The sequence below is a fragment of the Osmia bicornis genome, chromosome 4 (genome assembly GCF_907164935.1).
Source record: "Osmia bicornis bicornis chromosome 4, iOsmBic2.1, whole genome shotgun sequence".
In the NCBI taxonomy this organism is placed as follows: Eukaryota; Metazoa; Arthropoda; class Insecta; order Hymenoptera; family Megachilidae; genus Osmia; species Osmia bicornis.
Window position 1 is genome coordinate 3,491,994 of NC_060219.1, and position 16,661 is coordinate 3,508,654.

At 39.2% G+C, this 16,661-nt stretch overlaps 1 protein-coding gene across 1 annotated transcript in view; it reads right to left on the bottom strand.

The window, feature by feature from the left end:
• LOC114872988 (leucine-rich repeat-containing protein 24) overlaps positions 1 to 16,661 on the bottom strand; it is a 218,701-nt gene that overhangs the window by 179,418 nt on the left and 22,622 nt on the right. The window lies entirely within an intron of this gene.

Below are 16,661 nucleotides of genomic sequence, written 5' to 3' on the forward strand. Positions count from 1 at the left end.
TTTAACTACATTCTCTTACATTACCTTCCACATCAATTATAATACACAATTCTGAAATGCACCACCTACGAACGTGTCATAAAACAGTATAAAATATGTTCCCGAAACATTTATAAGATCACGACGAATTTCCATTCTGATATTTCAAAGTACGAGGCAAGGTATGAAATAAAAAATACCCTTTTTGAAAAATACATCATTTAAAGATGGTGAACATGAATTAAAAAAAAAAATAAAATAAAATAAAATAAAGTGATAGTACAAGAATAATCGTAGATTATTTATAAAATAGCAATAGAATTGAATAAGGAACAACATTATTTTTGAAATCCTCATTCCACTCCAATTTTTCTATAACAACCCAGTTATTCGGTATTATTTCAAGAATTCGATCAAGAGGGAAAGGAAGAGCGCAGATCTCCGAATAAACGAAATAAAATAGGGAAAGAATTTTCTCGTTACCCTTAATAGTCATCCAGGATACGATTGGTAGCAGGGCACGCGAGCTCACCTTATTTCTGCCCATTTTTTTAATCAAACCTAATCAACGAACCCTTTAAAGTTACCTCGAACCAGCCGGCTACGGCAAATAGATAAACTTGGTGCGAGTTCCCGACAAAAGTGGCCGATGATTCGCCGGAGGAAACTGTTCAAATAGGAAAGTCGTTTGGTCGTGTAGCACGTGCGAAATGAAAGCTACAGATTGGAGGGCAAGCGGAAAAACTTTTTCAAACTTCTTCCGGACGTGGCCTGGTCGAAGGAAGAGATCCTTGCAACCCTCCTCCGTAGTCTCGTTGTCCAGTATCCTGTGGATCTTTTTACCTAGCGATAACTTGTTTCTCTCGTACACTTCATTAGCTACTCCACAGCGAGGACAGTGGACTTCTTTTTGAGGCTTGAGATTACTTGCTCTTGAAAACCAATTTTCCACTGGTACAGACAAGACAATATGGGAGCGAGGAAAAAAGAAACACGTGTCCTGTCAAGACACTCGCTATGCTTATAATCTTATTATTATTGAAATAGATAAAATATTCGTCAAATAGTAAACCTACCGGATCTGATTCTTTCCAAATAAAAATCCTAGCTATACCAATATTCATGGCACACAACGTGTGAATAAAAAATGAATTTTCAGTGGAATATTCGAGGGAATAAATTCAGGGAATATGATTTCGCAGCAGTTTTCGCGACCGTTTGATCGCTGTTAATTATACATTCAATTCTAGCCAATTTATGCAAAGTTATCACCAAAATTGACTGCAGTTACCGTCGAAATTTTCCGCGATCGATGGGCAAAATAAAAGTTACCATGGAACGTTCATTTTACTTTCAAGACGAAAGATTTCCATCTGACGAGGACGTAATTTGCTCGTACTTAATTGCTCGCACTATTTCGTCCAGCAGGGTGCAGCCAACTACGTAAATGCGAAACAATTACTTCAACGAGATACCGTGATGAGATGATGAGCCGAAACGACGGACACTGTCTCGTTCGTCTGTCGTAACGTCTAAACAATGCAGGGGTAGATTTGTGCCGGTTTACAAGTTATTCCATGGGTAAAAAAGAAAGTGCATCGTCGGTTTTCTTGTAGCGCTAAGTGCACTCGTACACGCGATCCTTGCAACAATGTTACACGGAGGTGTAAACGGTGCGCGGAACCGACTTGTCGCCGGCTGTAATTTCTTTTAACGGCGCGTAAAAGGGTTGTTGAAAATGCACGTAACGGCGAGCGAACGAACTTCGCGATTAAAAATGGTGCACCAACACATTTCGACTCGTCCTCATTCGAGCACGCTAAACTCTATTTCTGCGACGAGATTCTTCGTGCAAAATCAATTACACGCGATGCAAATGGTTTTTCGATGCATAATTGAATTATGCATTTGTTTCTTAATACAACATTAAGGGGTTCTTCGAATTTATGATAATTTAATTTGATGCAAATTAAAAATTTCATCTGGTTATCGAGTGTAAGGATGAAAATGAAACTATAAATATTCGTTGCTGACTTTGATACATTTTCCCCGTTTGGAAACAAGTTCCTTTATCTTGCTTTTTTATGAAGTTTCCAACTTCCAGACTCCTGCGAGCTGCAACGTTGAATGAGCTGCTGCCGAGATTAAACTCGTATAGCAGTGGAAGACGGATTTGTTCACTAAAGATACTCCCTATTCCAGGAAAGCAGTAAAACGAGTGAATTATATCTGATGAAAATAGCAGACATTGACATGGAAGTTTATTACGTTTTATAGAGAAATTTTGTACGAGTTAACCGTACGAAGTAGAGCCAACTTATTGCATCGTTTTTCGTTCAATCTATCCAGTGGATGACATGAATAGGGTTGTAAAAAGGACCTGTATTTTTTTATGTTACCCCCATTCATTATAAAAATGTTATAAAAATATATCTTTCACCTGAATCTTTTTCATTTTTTCCCTCAATCAAATTGTATCTACTAATGACACAGCTAGCTTTCATTTCAATAAATGAAAAATATAATAATAAATATGATCACCTAAAATAACTCTCGGACAGTGGAATCAAAACTTTTCATTCATCGTATGATATGAAGTTTGAATTTAATTACAAGACATAATCAAGACAAATATAATATCAAAAGGGATAAAAGAGCATTGAGTAATCGACAATGGGTTTCTGCCTTTTGTATTAATATTAATACGTACCTCGGCCAGAGTTTTCTCACAATAAACCGTGAAAAGACTATGAAAATAATATTTCGTATTTACAATGCAGTCAAAATTCATTATCGTCTCTTGTTTTTTTTTTCATACGTGAATTCAGTTAATTAAACTCTAACAATGTACAAATATACAAAGACCGAAGGAACAAAAGGTGATCGTTTTCATTCAGTGCTGTTTGACGTGCGTGCGTTTTTAATTGTTCCGCTCGTGTCGCACGCAGCCTCACGCTATTAACTTTCTTCTCTTGAAAACGAGCGTGCACGTCTCGAAATTTGATTCGTTGCGCCCATTAAATTCCTAACGATTGTCCCTAGCGAATGGACGGGATTTATGACGCACGAAGCGGGACCACGCTGGCAAACCGGAGTAAAATCGAGTCCGTTCGTAATAATTCTATCTCAAAAGTCCCACCCGCAACGCGGAACAATGTTAACTATCATGAATTTTGATCTGTAAGTGGAAACTGCAGTTGATTCGACGATTGCTCCTCGAAACATTAAATGGACTTTGGTTTACGACATTTACGGCTCTGCTTCCATATTTTTGCGGGCCACAGACTCTGGATATAATAGGTACCGAGAATATTAAATTCCGTAAAATTTTCCTCCGTTGATAACGAAATAGGTAACTAAAGTTGAATTTAAAAACTAGATGATTAACTGAGCTAGCAAAAACCTGATACTACCATTCCAGCGTTAACGGACGATGAATTTTTAGGAAAGCGTTCAAGGGAATAAGTTCAGCAAATATGATTTCGCGCCACCATTCCTGACAATTCAATCGCTGTTAATTATACATTCGGCTCCGGGCAATGTATGCAAAGTTATCACCGATTCGTACGCACGTTACAAACTCGATTTCGCGATGCCCGCGAGTGTACATAAGCGTTTAGATGGATTATTTTCATCGAAAGAGCTTATTTACTTTGCTCGTCAACGTGCATTCATTCAACGAGAGTATATATGTATACTATCAATAATTAAAAAGGGTTGTAAAACGAATCAAAGAATACAGCGATTATCAATTGCTAGAGATGTTTTGTAAATGTGTTTTGTAAATTGGGTTCAATTTTATGAATCAAAATTTATGCAGCCTATAAAAATTTGTTTATCGCTACAATGTGCTGATGTCGAGGTTGGAAGAGTTAAACTTTTTGGTTTAATTAAAGCGTAACAAAGAGACATTATTACGTTGTTATGATATTATACATTAATTAAACGATTCTGCGATCACATTTTTCGGCAGATTCGTTCTCTTGAAAGTGTTCTCCCTCGTCTCGTTACAAAATTCCAATTACCGGCTCGTGAACTCACCAGCAAAGGCTGCGTAAAAAAGAAGAGTATGGAACGAAAACAAAGGAGCACGTGGGGACAGCCAGATTGCTGGTTCAAGAGATTATCTCGGGAAATAAAAGGGACTAAAAAGGCTTTCGATGTAAACGCTTTCCTCTGTTTTCTCCTTTTTATTCACCCTTTGTTCCTCATCGTCCTTTTTCCTGCGTTAATCAACATCGATTGACTGTATCGTGGTAGACAATTTTGATTGATTTCGACCCACCGACGCTCCAACTTTCCAAAGTCACTCGTTTAAGCGATAACAGTCTTACCTGACGAAGTTTGCCCCTCGACGATCAAAGGGGAATCGATCCTACGTGGCAGAATCGTTAACCTTGCTCAATTTATGCGCAATTTGCTTCAACATCGAGGAGTACCTTTTACGGATGCATACAAAAGCGATGATCACACAGAATTCTGTCTTGTAAAATCAGCAAGACGAAACAAAAAGAAAGCAAACAAGGTACTAATTCTTTTAATTCTCGAGATAATGCAATTATAGGAGAGATAAACCACGTTTCGAACAAGGAAATTGATAAAATATATCCGGAAGACGAGACTGTTCGTGAGTTCATTAAAAAATGAAATATCCGGCTATACCTAGTTCCCATAACGTAAAGCGTTATAATAACGGAGTAATGAAAAATCCTTCATTCAGATTGCCGGCGGAGGGGATGCGGACAGGGGACGATAACTCGCAGGCGGTCGTTAATAGAAACGGATCCAATTAAAGGAAGCGGGAACTTTTCACGTCGTACGTTCCCTCGGGCCGGCGTTAAGTGCATTTTAAAATTCGACGCACGTACCAGAAGAACGTCCGAGGATCCTTATCGTCTGCCGTATAATAAAAGGGTAGCGAGTATTGTTCAATTCGCTCGAGGAAAACAATTTTTCATTGGAAATTTCCTGTTCTCGCCATTCCGTTTCGATGCTGGGCATCGTGTAAAAGATGCTTCATTAACGAAAAATAAAGGAAAGTTGGAATTTCTAAATCATCATTTCAAAACCCAAGTACCGTGCGTCGCCGACCTTCCGAACGGGTTCTTGGTACCTAAAGAGGAGCATGGTGCGAAGAGAATCTTGAGGATCGAGGAAAAAGTTCCCTGTATCGCCAAGGAAAGAGTTCAAGAACAACGTCCGGAATATCCCAGAAAGCCCGATTGATATCCGATATCCTATATTGTTCCCCAAATCGCATCGCTGAAAGGATCAACGATTTGATCGTGATCATGTGCGAAGTTTGATAGGGTATCAAATAGGGCTTAACAGGCGGCAAGTCGACGTTTGAATCAGATATAATTTCGGGCCGGATTCATCGAGGCAGGTGAGGAGAGACGGGGTCAGAGGCAGGGAAGGCAGGAGCGCAGAGGACGCGATTTATCATCACTCATCGGTGAAAACGAGCGTAACACCGGTAACGTGTAATTGCGCGTATATCGTTGACCCGTAGTTATCGCCGATAACCGGGATCATCGATCGCGCACACCCCTCATTTTCCGCACGATTTTCAATTACCATTCGACGCGTTTACGAGCCGTCAATAACGCCGCGGATCGCAATACCCGCGTATGTATGTCGAAAAGCTTCATTTGACGAATACTCGATATTACTAGCTTTCAACAGGCACTAACATCGCACTCTCTTTGCCCCATTTATTACCTAACGATTTCCTGACTATATTTTGGATTAACATTACCGGTACCTTACTACTAGTTTATACAGGACTTTGCATTTAATCATAATCAAACTTTTACTATGAATTGATTACAATGGACAACATCGATGTCGCAGCAAGGAAAACGGAACTTGTCAAACCAGCCTTAATATAACCCTGTCAAAAAGTCCATGAAACTCTCGAGTAGAGACTCGAAGTATTTCGCGTAATCGACTTTTAAAACTCGCCAGCCAGCGGATTACATTCAGCAAGATTTAGCTGGCAGCCATAAAAAAATAAAGAAAGAAGGAGATAGGAGAGGCGTTCGTACAAAGTAAGAGAAATATTACAAAGTTTGTCGCGAGGAATTGCAGTTACTCAACTACAAACAGGTCGTACTTCCAAGCTGATTTCTGATTCAGAAAGAAACTGCGCCCCGGAATAAGATGAAGTTTCGCGTTGATTACGGAGACACGTATATACAAAAAGATTCTTGGCCGTCGTTCGAATAAATTAGCGAAAACTTTCAGTCAAGTCGTTGGCCACATTAATATCCGAGGATCTTACGGTTCGGCCGGTGTGAAATGTGAAATGAGAGACCGAGGAAGGAAACGGTGTCTCCGAGCCAGGGTATCTCGTCCCGACGTTAGACGATAGGTTCCAGGCATCAGGATAAAAAATAGTCGCATAAATCCCAAGGGGAATCGATCTCGGATTCTCTTTCCTCTGCTAGTCTCGTTCCTGACGCGTGCGAGATTTACTTGCGACCAAGAACCAATTTCACCCCTACATCAGTCATATATCTACTTGATTAGACGATTTGTTGGCCGTGTGTGGATTCATTTTGGTGGAAGACACGTCGATCTTTGCCACGTTATCGAACTCGACTCGCCCTAACGCGACGATCAATTTGAATGGCATTAAATTAATTTTCTTAGGATTCGGAAACATGTCAAAACCTACGAGTTCTCATTATGCGCGTTCTATTTTAAACAGAGAATTAAATTTAGAATTTCAATAAATATTAACGAATCGAAAGACACGGTGGCTCGTTAACATTGCAAGCTTTTGAAAGAACACCGTGAATGATTTCGTGTACCCCACCTGGATGAAACTTTGCTAGCGGTTGCAGAGGTAAAAGTGGCGAGCCAGTCTCCTTTCACTTGCATGTTGCCCTAGAATTTTTAACGTTCCTCTTTACATTGTTTATTTATTGGTTCCTTACAGCCGACACCGTGACATCGATCGTATCGATCAAAGTTTGCATGCAATTTATTATGCACGCTCTAAATCGTTTTCCATCCGCGGATAAGCGAAGTTTATAAAAACAACGATAATTTCTTAGGGCGTTAACAAGATACTCTTGCCATGAAAGATTGTTAAATATTAGCTAATATTAATATCCCTGCACCAAATGAATTTTCTAAAAAATTGGAAAAAAAGAATTGGAGAGATAAAGAAACATTTTTCGCAAGCTCTGCGATTCGAATACATGATATTTTTTAATATTTCTCAAGGAAAAAACAAAATATCGGAAAGGATTAGCAGAAAGAATGACGAGAGATGATAAAGTGCAAAATGCTGGAACATGGAATGAAAGAGTACTGTGCACGTAGAAACAAGTTGACGTTTTGAACGAAACATTTTATTAAATATGCGTTTCTCGTTTTCAATCGTTTTTATTCACCGATTTTTACGATTACTCGCGACATGACACACGAATAGTTTGATTAGCAACGCTCTGTGGTTTCGCGTAGCTGAAAAGATAACGCAATAACGCATCGTTGCTTAGGATTTTCATGATAAATTTATAGGAAAAAAGACACACACACACACAAACACGTGATATCTCTGTACTTAATGAGCACGTTACTATTCAACGTAACCATCAGACAAAGAACTTTGTAAAGTACTTCAATTACGCTTTTTTCATTAAAATAGCAACGCAAGATAATGAGCCTGAGTTTCAACCCTCTTTCCTTTGGGAGAATTCATTAATCAAAACACAAACTTCTTTTTTACCATTATACAACTGTTTCTAGAGAAACGTTCGTAATTACTTCACAGAGTTGAATTAAATTAAACTGTGCCATAACGCAACTTGTCTTCTACAGTCGCAAACCAACTTCGTTCTGTCCGTTTATCTTCCTATTCGAGTCTATTTTGAATACAAGAATAAGTACTTTTGCAAAATAAATTTCAAAGATAGAATACACGACTTCAGTACACCAGGAAGAATTCCATTTAATCTACTAGCTAAATGAAAGGTTATTATCATTTATAATTAATCAAAGCATGAAATTGATTTAAAAATGAATTCCACGTAACACATTCAACAAAGTATCGAATGAATCCACCGCGTTTACCCTCGATCTTCTTTTCAAGAAAACACGACCATATTACGCGCAACGATCAATCATAAGTTTCATAATGTGTAGCCGCTACTGATACTATTATTCACCTAGCGGAACATAATACGGCCGTTCGCGTACGTTCGCCGTTTCCGAGCAAACCCAGGCCAAAAGTTTCCCAATTTTCTGCGAATATAAAAATGAATCACACGCGAGTAGAGTACACGGTTCGCTTGACACCTGGCTCGCTAACGTGACACATGGGACAGGCAATGTATTAATTATGCTCTTGAGTCACCCTACAGAAGTAATATCCAAACAAATATTTCAAACGTTTCCACGTATGTGGATCACGCGTTACCTACTTCATACTCGCGTCCATTTATTTTATGCGAATTAGAAACTTTTTCATGTTTTCAAAAACAGATGAGGTGAGCTGGTATGTTCTGGTGGTATGTTGATGACGACAGAAAGCAGGAATAAAACGATTCATTCGACGAGATCGATGATTAAACAAGTAAACACTGAGCGTCGAAGTATCACAAAGTGTTAGAATGCAAGATTCGTATAGCTGGCGTTCCTGTGTTCCGAGGTGCGAGCTAAATCCGGTAATTACCTTCTATATCAGAGGAACTCGCATCGAGTGCGGCTAGAATCTTCCAATGGAAGCCAGGGTGCACTTGTACACCCGCGTGCTAATCAAATTCCACGTTCCAATTCCATGGAACGGGGGATGACTCGCCCCTCTGACGAGAGCATTCGTGACCGTTGCTCTTCGTTCAAGCCGAAATATTCCGGTGCGGTGATATTTTTGCACGGTCCGCGACTGCAATTTATAACGGCGCCCTTTGAATTTAACGGAGGCTGCGCGACGAGCCGGGCGTAGAATTTTAAACGGCTCTTCGTACAATACCTCACGTAGCCCCGCGATTTCTCGCTAATGCCACCTTGATCGATATTCACGGTCGAAGGGGTTTAAAACTTTACCCGCTACGGGAAGAGTCTGTAATGAACATTGAATTAACGTGTACCAGAGGCAAATTTGTTGCAAAGCAGCTCTGTACGAGCTAAGACGTTGATCTTAAGGGAGAAATATGTCCCCTATACTGACTTAACTGATGTACGAAACTTTCAAGTTTCATATCTCGATAAAAGTTTTGATCAAACGCAATCTATGAAAATTGTTACGCGAATATTAATAGTAACAGAATTGAAATTCAGCGATTTCTAGTCAGAAAAAACTTACGAAAAAGGAATCGCCAAAGGCATGTAATCCTTCATTTTACAGGATTCCAGGACGCACCGTCGAATATACATTCTCGGGTTTGGGTCAAAGACTGGTTTGTTGGTTTTGTGCTACCCTCAGGTGGCAACAGAATTGGTGGTGTGTGATTCGAGATAATCATGAATTCAGAGACAATGAGATGGGCACAATGCGTGTGTTTGTTTCAGTGCGTACGGTCAACAAAGTCAAGGCATCGTGTACACCTTTGTGCATCGACAACAATACAAGGGTAATACCCTCTTGCAGTAATTTGTTATTAATTCTAACGTTGGCACTATTACAGTGAACTATTAACCTAGGAATCTCTATTGTCTTCACATAACAACGGGTCAAATCGGAGATAGGAGCTTCCTGTATTTTGACCTGTTAACTCGGCCATTTCTTAACCAGGAAAGCTCTTAAGCCTTTTGTAAAATTTCAATGAAACGAATTTGTAGAGGTATTCCAAATATTATAGTAGATTTCATGGTTATCCCTCCTTGATAACGGGATTACCAGAGATTTCGGGTAGCATTAAGGGCAATAACCGAAAAACTGTAGTTGCGAACCTAGTTCCATGTAACCATTTTCTAATTCTATTACTATTCAACGATCTCATTAGCTTCACAAGTTTGCAGCGGGTTCATTAGAATTATCAACTAGACTCTAGTTACCGGACCGTTTATGAGACCCCAAAGTTAAACTATGTTTAATCATTAATTATTGAATCTACAGAGATTACATATGCTCGTTACTTTTCTCATTTAACGAAGGTTTTGCTTTTAATTCTAATATTTTCTACAATCTTTTCGTGAGTGATTCAAAACCAGGATTACATATCAAAGGATCGTAAAAGATTAAATTCGACCAGATTGCTTAACATCTGGTGCAATTTGCATTTTTTTTTAATAATCCTGTATTCTAAACAGCATAGCTGTTTGCATAACTTAGCAAAACGTAGCAGGGGTCATTGATTATCGATTTGAAAATGATTGATTACAGTATTTCCAATGTTCTTGCGACGAACGTTGGCTGACGACTTTTTAAACCTCATTTCACCCGAATATTATGGATGTGGAAGTCGTGTTTGAGCAATGTCTATACGATATATCCACTGTACATTGCGTAGAAAACTAGTTCTAGTAAAAGATGTTACCAATATTGGTAGCACGTACAGAATGCACTGGTTCTAATTACCGAACTTCGGCTACGTCGAGTACAATTAGTACGAGCGACTATCTAAGATGGATGGCTACCTTGGAACTTGCTGCGCTTCTGGCGTCGAAGCTCATCTGAAACTTCGGCTTCGTTATCGGATAGCAACCATAACCGTAATAGTCGATAGCACTCAATCCGAAAAAAATAACGATACAATCTCAGTGAAACGGAGGTAACTATGTAATAGGTGAAATTCATGAAAAATAAATTTTTTTCATCCCAAACTGTCGATTCCTTGTTCGCTCAGATATGTAGTTCCATCGAACCCGGTACGCGTCGTCTGGTTGCTTTATAAAAATCTAAAATCTATCTGGCTTCCCCAGAACTTGCGAAACGACGAGACAAACCCACACTTTGTCACCCTCTGTTGAAACCCCTGGTACCACTACGCAAAAGATTGAAACCCCAGCTTGAACCCTTGGCGCTTCGGCGTGAAAAGAAACAGATTTTCTAGGCTGCTGGCTTACAAAAGGAAGGATAATCTGAGAAGATATGAAGGGTAAGCGTTTCGTTCCCGGTCTGCTAACACGGGTAAAGCTACCTAGCAAATCCATGTTTTTGGATCGGAACATTTTTCGCCAGCATGAAGTGTCTACGAGGGATGAATTCATCATTATGTGAAATTGACGACAAACAAGAGTGTCGTGCATTTAAAATGCAAATTTTTAAATACTTTTTTTTTAAGTACGAGTTACTAGTTAAAAAATAGGCGACAGGATGCTGGAAAAATTCATGGGTGTTGTATAAAGTGGTCACTCTACAGATTGATGACATGGTGTCGTGGGTTGGGCAAGATCGTTGAAACTTTAACGAGAAATCGAAAGTATAGCACGAAATAGAGAATGTCAACTATCTCATCTATTAACGTCATCGTTCTATTACATATCGATTTTTTCCTTAGATAACAACGTAACAGGACACGAACGACGGACCACTTGAACGGACAGACCATCAAATAAATGTCTGGCGTCACTTTATGAATAACGCAAAGGTTGTGATTAAAATTCGGCACGAGACTCAAATTTCACAGCGTGCTTTACTATCGAACGAGTTTCATATCTTTCCAATCTGCCCTTTCATCGTCACAGATTTCTCGTTTCAGAAGGGAATAAACGTTTGCCGTCTACATAGAAACAAAAATTCAGGAGAAAACGTTTTACCGAATTACGAAATTATTTTTCATTGCGATTAATTTCACTCGATAAATTTTACACAGCATGATTTTCTAGAACTTTAGAACCGTTCCCGTCAAAAGTTGGATTCCACGGGGAGTCTTAAAGTTTACGTCGCACGATTCAAGTATGCACAAAGTTTAATCTTTTGGAATATGAAGTCACCGTTCGCGTGACAATACTATTTTTCTTAGAGTTCTCCAACCACCTCGGAGCTGACATTTCTTTTAGTTAATAAAGTAACAATAAGAGGTTTTATTCAAAAACTTGCTTTTTTAGTATCTTTTTTATAGTTCAGTTGCCTCGTGTACCGTTCGAATATCACAAACAGATTAAACAAAATAAGCCGACTTTTAAAACGACCTGATAACTGGTACGTTCCGAGTTTCGCGACGCTGCTGGGTAAATGAAAAAAATTTCCCGACCGAGTCTCGTTTTCATGCCCCCTCGTGGACTTGAAGAAACAGCTTCGACGGGTTTACATAATTCTTTTGGCGTTCGTGTTCGCGAAATAGAGCAACGGCCGTAGACGCGCGTTTAATGAGCGCGTATTTAGCGAGCTCCCATTCACCCGGTCGTTTCTAAGTTGCTCGACATTACGAATTACCCGGTGCCCGGTGTCTTTCTTTCTCCACGGGTCAGCGGCTTCCTTTCAGCCGACGGAACATTCAATTTATCATGAAAAACGAAAAACCGGCAGGGTGCTGAGCCCTGGCTCGCGTAAAACTGTGCGATTAAAATTAAAGCTAGAACGTAAAAACCGAGTAATCACGGACCAACTAGCGTACCCAACATCGAAACGTTTCTCTCTACACGCTCGCGGATTACTGTGCATCCTCGTGATTCTGGCAACTGAAAAAGTATCAGGTGAAGAAAGGCACTAACACGAATTTATCTTAAATAGCACTTGAAATGATTTATCATAGGTATAGAAGTTCAGAAACTGGTATTATAGATATGTTAACACTTCAGATACAACGCGATCCGAGGACAAATTAAAATAATATAATTTTATAAATGTTTTCGACCTGCGATTTTCACGTTATTCGGTACTGATATCGAAACTGATATTCCCTTATTAATTAGGATAGATTTTCTATTTGTAATGGATTAAAAGCGAGGCATCGGCGCGAGTTTCTGCACTTTGGATAAATAACGCTTCTTGGTTGAACACGTTTCCGTAATAATTGTCCAACGAAGGATTTGTTGCTCCTTTGTTTTCAACAATGTCGAGAAGATAATTGGCCGTCTCTGTTTTTAAACTTCCACGAGGATTTCTTAGCTTCGCTTTATCCTCTTTGGCTGAGAACCAAAGCTACTGTCAGCTTGTACTTGCGAAGAAAAGGATTGTTGCTTTTGACTGGGGAGACATTCACGGTTTCACCAGTTTATTATTGCTTGATTTACTGACATTGCAGTCAGTTTCATCGAAGATCGAGAGACACATTGAAATTAAAATGTAATTGAGCAGTTGATCAATGAAACAAGTGTGCAATTGAAACTCCTTTTAACTGAAAGTCCGTGGGTTACGCGAAACGTTACTTATTCTCCTGGGCACGATTTACAGTTGAAATTTGTAAAAAATTCCGAGCAAAAGAGATGATAAGTGATAACGATAGCTGTTTCGTGTGGCGATAAATATTCAGAAGCTATCTGGATGTTCTCTAGCCAGCTCGAACATTTTCAAGAACTTCACCATTAGTCTTTTCGTGACCTTTTCCACTCTAACCCTCCAGCATACATTCGAATAATCAATCATATACTGACCGCGCCCAATGTTTCTCCTGCTTTCTATCAACGTCCCCATTAATCATGAAAGAGGGACGAAATTATTGTTAACGACAAACTTCGTGCAGAGAGAATGAACGCGTTAGAAGTTAATTCGGTTTAGTCGAATCATTTGTACAGTTAGAAAGCACCATTGTATGATTCATATATTTTTTGTAAATGGAACGTCGTATTATTACTTTCATAAATGAAACTTCATATTTTTTTCACGTAGGTTGATTTTTCGAAATATTCCGTGTAAAAAACTGTTTGAATATAATATTATAAAAGTTAACAATTCGTGGAATATTGTAAATTCTTTTAAACGGAACTTCTCATTTTTTAATTTGAAATAGCTAACAAAATGTTGATTTTTTAAATATTATACCTTGATACTTTTTTTACATGGAATATTAAAAAAAAAAAATCAATAACTCCATTAAAAAAAAAAGCGTACTTGTATTTCTTTCAACGATTGCGTGTTTCTGCTGCCCTGTGGACTGCTGCTTTCACTGCAGTGTCGTGGACAAGGCATACAAAATTCATCTACCATTCGACGTATTAACTTCGTAGAAAAGGAAACAATGCTTTCACGAACCGATCGGATATGAAGGTGAACGCAGAGCTAATGCCGCAAGCTGCATTCTGTTGACGTACACGGAAGTGCCGAGCGCGGAAGATCGATTCGCGATAACCTTTTTCCGTTGCGTCCGCGATCGGCCTCACCTTTCAATCTTTTTTCGCGTACACGACTCGCCATTGTTGCATCGTGCAGACGGATTGCGTTTCCGTTGCCGTTACGGAATTAGAAACCGTCCGTTGCCATAACTCTTAACACTGCGTACACACAGCGAGATGGTATATTACCCACGCGTGTTTCAACCCGCGGCTTCCTGCCCGCTAAACGGAGAAACGTATGCTGGCCAATATCGAATAACGTTGATAAACAGCCGACGTACCATTTATCACGTCGCTTTTCACTTATTTCATGCCCTAAAACCCTGCAACACGTCCAACCCGAAGATATTCGCGAAAACACGGTCCAGCTAATAGATTTATTTGACGTCGAATGTCGTTGGTCGAGATTAATACAACAGGTTGAATTTTATGATGATTTAGGAAACACGTATCGTGCAATGAAGATGAAGTATTTTGCTCGAATAAATAAAAAATAAAAATTATCGGACAATTTTGAATGTTACTAAAATCACCATTTTAATGATCTATATATGTTATAAAATATACAGTGTATTTTAGAAACGTTGCGATATTTATCAAAAATTCTCGTTATTACACCGAGAGGATATTTTTATTTGCGTTTGTTCCCACAAGCGCAGGACTTGTAGGGTTATCCGTTTCCATCAATTTCAGCGGTCTACTCAGTTGTCAGACCGTGTCGAGTTATTGAGATGGAGAGGTATAGCAACCGAGAGCATACAGATGTGAATCTTGCTTTGAAAGCTTATGAAAGCAATTCTACCTAACAAGGAAATATCGCGCGTATAGAAGCAATGGAAAAATAGAGAACGATGCAGTATAACCTTTTCTCTCAACATATATATATATATATATATATATATATATATATATATCAATCATTTACAAACTACCAAGTTTTAAAAGAAAAAAGAAAAAAATCGTAAGAAATATCTGCCATCAGTCAAACTCACACATGTTTCCTATCACATTTAATAGCAGAATTTTCACATTTACCTTATTTAGGTAATCACCCTTGAACAGTTGCTGCAGTTACGTGTGTATTGCAAAATTATCGCAGAGTGCGCATTAATCCTGAAAACTAATTTAACGAGTATCGTTTTGAATAGTTTTCAGATTCATTGGAAAGAAAATAGGTATCTAGATCGACGAGCTGTCGTTGCAATCATGTACCCGTGCATTCTCGTTAAATTTTCGATCGTGCAAACAAACCTGGTTTCACAGTTTCATCTTATTCGTGTACGAGGGATCGCTTCAGCCTGTATATTGAGATACGAGAGGACAGAAGATCCTATAAATCTAGGAGATGGCTACAGGCAAACGTGACTCGAGGGAATAAAGGTGTTGGCATAGGTGACATCCAGTGATGTCGAGAGTTGGATCACGGTACCGGTGACGGTCGACGTTGCAGCCTGACATATCGAAAATTCGATTCGACGACGATCCTGTAAGTTTCCGTGCGAACAAGCACTTCCGTACGCGCCAAAGACCCCGCTCGGCTACTTTACGCGGGGCCGCGAATCTTATTGAAACTTTCTACTCGCCCTAACGTTCGCAGCTGATACGTCAGTTTTCAAAGTTGCAGAGTCCACGAAGAATTCCATGAATATTTGCAAGCTTTCCATTTCGATAGGAGCGAAGTAGAATTATTATTAACGGATATCTAGCGGACTCGTCGATTTTCCGTTCGAAGAATTATGTTTCATATTTCATTAGTGATAGGAAGATAATTGGAAAAGAATCATGTTCCCAATTAAAATTGATTTGTCTATGATTCAGTCAGAGATCGATACACTTTTTTCAAATCCGGAAACGTAATTACTCGCGACGCAACGAACACGAAGAAACCAACTCTGACAGGAAGATCTTCGCTCCCGTTACTTTTATTTCAGCCCGCTCGGAAGATCCGTGTAAAAGACGTCCTGGCAGCCGGCAACGGATAATCTCCGACAGGAAGTAATGTATCTGGGTGAAATCTGGCCGCAGTAAAGGAGAGGTACGCCACGCCATAGCGAAAAGAAAATGTGCGGGTTTTATAGATGAGATCAATGATATTGGAAATTTCAAGAATCCAACTTTCGGCTCCAATTTCCACCTTTCCACCTTCCTTTCTCTTCCCGCTCGTTGCACTAAAGAAAATACTTTTCGCGTAACAACTACGCGTTAAGCAAACGAAAAAGGTGTTCTTCGAGGATAGATGCGCCGTTGAACAGTCAAGAAAATTTATGTGCATCCTTATTTTCGATGATGTTATATACACGTGGAACTCGAAGATTTATTGTAATTGTGTTTCCTGTCACTTTTGTGTTCATTCGAATATACGACATTTGAGAAGTCGGTTATCAGCCATTTTTACAGCAGTCACCGTGCCAACGTCAAACTTTAACATGCAGAATTTACGTAAATAGCTGGAAATTGTAAATTCCGTTCACATCTAACATAGTATTTTTAATTCAGACGGGAAATCAACATTTTAT